This window comes from Montipora foliosa, chromosome 3 (assembly GCF_036669935.1).
Source record: "Montipora foliosa isolate CH-2021 chromosome 3, ASM3666993v2, whole genome shotgun sequence".
NCBI lineage: Eukaryota > Metazoa > Cnidaria > Anthozoa > Scleractinia > Acroporidae > Montipora > Montipora foliosa.
This window is the reverse complement of record NC_090871.1, coordinates 7,900,419-7,905,781: the sequence shown is the minus strand read 5'-3', so window position 1 is coordinate 7,905,781 and position 5,363 is coordinate 7,900,419.

Here is a 5,363-nt window from a genome sequence, read left to right as displayed (position 1 = left end):
TAATGTGACGTATCTCTAAAACGTGACGCGACGTACCCACTAAAACACCACAAATTTTGTCTTCAAACGTAAATATTATTGCTGGAGAGTGGTTTGCACGCCAGGATAAAACCCTCGGCAAAGTTAAGGTGGCTCAAACCAGTTTCAACACTTAAAAGAAAGTTTCTAACATAGAAGGATTGACACTACAACAACTGTATCACTTAAAAGCAATGTTATCATACTATGTCAAACACCAATTATTGCTGAAAAAGGTTCGGTCATTTTTGTGACGTAAAACGTTACCGTGGCAACAGGAAAGCCCTCCAAAAACACCCCATATTTGGCTTTTGCTGCTCATATCTCAAAAACGAACTCCGTGACCCCCATTTTTAATTTCTGAAATGTAATCAACACGCCAGAATGAAACTTTCTGCAAAGTTTAAAAAAATTATGTGAAGCAGATTTAGAGCCACCTTAAATAGTTGGAAATTTAAGATAGCTCTGAATCCGCTCGCCTGATTTTTTTAAAACGTTGCAGAGAGTTTCATCTTGGCTTGCTGATCACTTTGGTGCAATAAAAATTTAGGGTCACCGACTTCATTTTTCAGATATGAGCAACTAAAGCCAAAATATAGGGTGCTTTTGCAAGGCTTTCCTGTTACCATGATAACTGGTTACGTCACAAAAATTACTGCATCTTGTTCAGCAATAATTGATGTTTCACATGATACCATAATATTGCTGTTACGTGATAAAGTGTCAATCCTTGTAATAACAAGGTCTCTTAAAAGTGTTGAAACTGTTTTGAGCCACCTTAAGAAAATTCTGGAGCAGATTTATAGTGTTTCACTCAAGTGATGAGTAACCTTGTTTTTCCACCGAAACAAAATAAAACGTTTGCAGATAATAGAGCTCGATTCCCGGAAGATTAGTTGGATACATCAACATGGCCGCCGTTCCATTGTTTAGGAACACCAACATCGCCACTGTGACGTCACGCGAAAACACCCTATAGCCTCTTTCACAATTGAACAAATTTAAGGTGACTCTGAATCCAAACCAGAGAATAAATTTCAAACTTTGCAGAGAGTTTCATCTTAGCCTGCTAATGACACTTCAGCAATAATAAAAGGGGGTCACCGAGTTCTTCTTTTAGATATAAGTGCTTAAACATAACATATAGAGCGTTTTTAGATGGTTCTTTTGGTTGCGTCACATTAATATGTGCATCTTGTTAAGCAATTATTGGTACGTGTTTCATAAGGTACCATAACTTTAATGTTGCTGTAAAATTAATCCTTTTAAATTGTTCCAAATTGTTGAAACCGGTTTGATCCACCTTGACCAAAGCAAGTATTTCGTGGAAAGTCAAGGTAAATGAGGACATGAAGCGCGATTGTATCACGGCCAGGGAAAGTCTATTCCTCCTAAATTGACGTTACAAACTGCTTTGCAATGAAGAAGTTGTGAAAAAGCATGAGCACAAAGCAGTTTGTGGTCTCTCCTTGGCTTAGCCGTGGTAAGCGAAGTTGGGCGGTCTGGTAAAGTCCGAAATCGCAATTGAGAAGTCAAGGTGAAAATATAAATGCATGGTGCTAAAATTTGATCAAGGGAACAAAAAAATTTGCGGCTAGGGGTTTTTTAATTAAATCACGTTTAACATTAAAATTTAGTAGTTTTAAAGAAATAGATCAGCTACATAGCATAGATTTGTGCCCTAGTGTCGGCTAATCAGAGAGAAGAAACGACCGCCTATCATGGTTTTATTTTAAAAACCATGAAAACAGATGCAAAATTTTAAGTTCATATGTCATGAGATCAGCAAGGGGTTATTGTATCCTTTAAGCTTAAAGCTACCTGAAACATAAACATACTGGTGATCATCCCTTGGGTTTGGTTCGAAACTCCTTAAATTCAACAGCACCTGTAAGGTTGACAAAATTACTTTATTCCCTTTAATATTGGCTCCTTAAGCAGGTGTTTGGCTGAAAATTCTCTGTATGCAAATTCCATTGTTTGTGTTAACATTTGATGACTGCCTTTTCTTTTGGAAATAATTTACCAGACACGCGATGCCAAATATGTTAGTTCACTGTAAGGTGTTGGCCAAACTGCTATTGCCGCAGTAGAATCAGCCTATACCTTTCTTTCCAAAGGAAAATTGAAGTTTATAAAGACTCTACTAAAAGTCAATTCGATAGTTATTAGAGACCGCCGTAGAAACTATGAATTCGTTGTTGTCACTTGAGGAACTGCATATTGGTTTTGCCGATCAAGAATCAGATTTCCCAGACACGGGAATTGATGTATCAAATGAAGACGAAGGATGGTCACGCTGCAATGGCTTACAAGAAAATGTCCGCGTGGAAAATTTGGATTTCCAGCGAACGATACCTAGCAAGCAAAACGATAGAAGAAATCCTGCGGCATTTCTAGAGGTTTCCAGAACTCCCACGTCGTTCCCCGCGGCTGACGGCCATGTCTTGGCAAACAAACGGGCCAAATCTAGCCTTGGTAAATTGCCAATTATTTTTTCAGCAACGCCTCGTAGAGTTCCAAAGAAAGAAATCAAGAACGACCGAATTTTTGGGGAATTTAGTTCCATTGACGGGGATAATTGTGGAAGTCGGGAAAAAACAACAGCAAATTTTGAACGTAAGAGCAAAGTCTCGATTAAGCACAGAGCTAAGTGGAGTGTCAGTACGAAACGGAATGGCAGACAGTCTTCAGAAATGGAGTTTTGTCCGATTACGGATTTTGGAAGCAAGATAAATCCTCCTTTTGTTAAGTCAGAAAGAACGCCCGTCTCGTCCAACGCACCCATGTTCTCTCCTAAGTACTAGTCAAATAACACGCGCCTCGATCTGCCTAATTTAAAATGTGATCTTCTAGGAGAACAACCAAAACTTTCCTGGGGAAAGAATGAGCCTCCTGTAGCGTCTTCAAGAAATATTTCTTCCCCGTGCCAGTTACTTGAAAGAAATTCCCAGAAACAAGAACAGTGGAAAGATGCATATGAGTGGTTTGCGGTCCACAATCAAAGACTTTCAAGGAATCTAAATGAGGACATTAGTGGATTCATAAGAACGGAAATCTCTGTGATCAAAGGAGAAGAGAAAGTGATCCAGACGCAGAAGGGAACAGTCTACGAGCCGTCCGTGAATTGTTTTCCAAAAAAGATAGATTTTACAGAGATCATTGTGAAAAGGCTACGCAGGGGGAGAAATAACGAAATTTTTCTTTGCTGTAGAAACGACCCAAAAAATATCCGAATAACTGAATCAAATGGTTTAGCAGAACTTTAACTAGAAGCCAAAAATTTTTCAAGCGTTCATTCCGCTTCTGCTAAAGTAGCACTCAAAATCTATAATGATCATTTTAACATTCTCTCCGCTGTTCAAATATAGCTTTCATATATAATTCTGTATTTCAGAGATGTTTTCAGAAAAACTGTGAAGCTGTTGTGACGCACTGGGAAACTGCACTGGATCATATACCAGATCATATAACAGTAAAGCACTTTTCAGGCTTTTGACATTTTTTGCATGACGACCGAGTAAAGAGGCTCGAAGAGCGAAATGTTGGTCGAGTCACCTCATTTTAATCGTATTTTAGAGTACTTTACTTTTATTTTAGTGCGTCGAAGTTGTGAAAATTGATTGAGATGGTGTCTAGCTCTTGTCGATATTTCGGGCGGAGTGACGTAAAAATGTGGGATATTACACTCGCGAGAAGATATGAATTTTTTTGTTTGAGTAGCAAGGACAAGGTTCTTACAAGTAGAACATGAACAAACAGCACTTCACGCTACCTGTTCTTTTAGATCTTAGCGCAGCCTTGGATACAGTTGACCACGAATAAAATTCATATCTTCGGGCTATCTGGGAAACTAACTTGTATTTTTCATTTTATGGATGATAAATGTACATGCATGGTAGACATTGAAAAGCAGGCTTTAATACAAATACTGGGTATTAATACAAATAAAACAAAGCTGGAAAAATAGGGAATCGTCATGCTGTCGTTGCTCAATAGGCCATCTCCGATATATAATAAAATTCAGCTTGAAAGAGAGGTTTAGAGGACAACGACAAAGAAAAGTGGATGATATGCTAATATCTTTCACATTCATGGCAACTTGTTTCTAGTGTTTCTGTCCACACTGCCTCACTATCAAGCTGAATATTGATATTTCGAAAATGGCCGATTCTTTGGGTAAAGACTTGTTTCCATATCTCAAAGTGCCCTTGGACTGGCAACCCAAACAGGCCACAGGATTAAATGGGATCACTTTGACATTTTCGGAAACCGGAGATAAGCGCCGGCCTGATGGGCCTTCTGGCTCGTAAGCAGTGACTTTTTACTTTAACATTTTAGCCACTGGACAGTCTGATATACATTGTAAAATTAAGGAAACCTTGTTGATTCGCGAGTTAAAACCAGCGCTTAATGAAAATGTTGGCAGTGAGAAACTTCTTCTCTACTAGCCGTTTATATCTTTTCAAGCAGATTTAACTAGGTTATCTTTAAGAAAGTTACGACATTTTTTAATTTCGAAGACATGTTTAACGTGTCTTCGAATTTAATTTTAAATTAAAAAATGTGGTAACTTTCTTAAAGATAACGATTTGCTTTCTGCTGTCTCGACCTTTTGGTTCCATTTAACTAGGTCTGTTTATTTTCATTGTCTTTACTTTCCTTATTTGGTATTAGTCTTCATGGTAACCGTTACTTCTGAAGATGTATGTTGGAGCATACGAAACGTCAAGTTCATAAAAAGTTTTACAACATGCGTTATCTCGTTAAGTTTATAATCGCAGTTTGTTTGTTATTTTTGTAACCCAACTATACAAAAATGCCAGCCATAGGCCTAAACATTATCTAAAGCATATTGTTTCATGAGGCCTAAGGTTAGCATTTCTGTAAAGGTTTGGGTTGTGTCAGCTATTGCACCCTTTACCCTCTACCGCCACTCCAGGCCCCTCACGTCCAAGGGCACTTTGAGATATGGAAACAAGTCTTTACCTGTTCTTTGATTGTACCAGACGTCACGGCGGCCATGTTAGTGGAAAGAACAATAGCGACAAAGTCTTTTGGGTATTTGACTCTATTATTATGCAAACTTGAGCTACATTTTTCTATAGATGGTTTTCACCTGACCTCACAGCAGCCATTTTGGTGCACAGAACAATAGAGAAAAGGTCTTTTGGGAATTTGACTCTATTATAATGCAAAACATGAGCCATAATTTGCTATTGTTTTGTGCACTAACTTGGCCGTCTCATCACGTGACTGAAAACCATCTATCGTTTTGGCACCAACATGGCCGTCTTTTCACGTGAGTGCAATCAAAGAATATAACCACTCGGTCCCTTGATCAT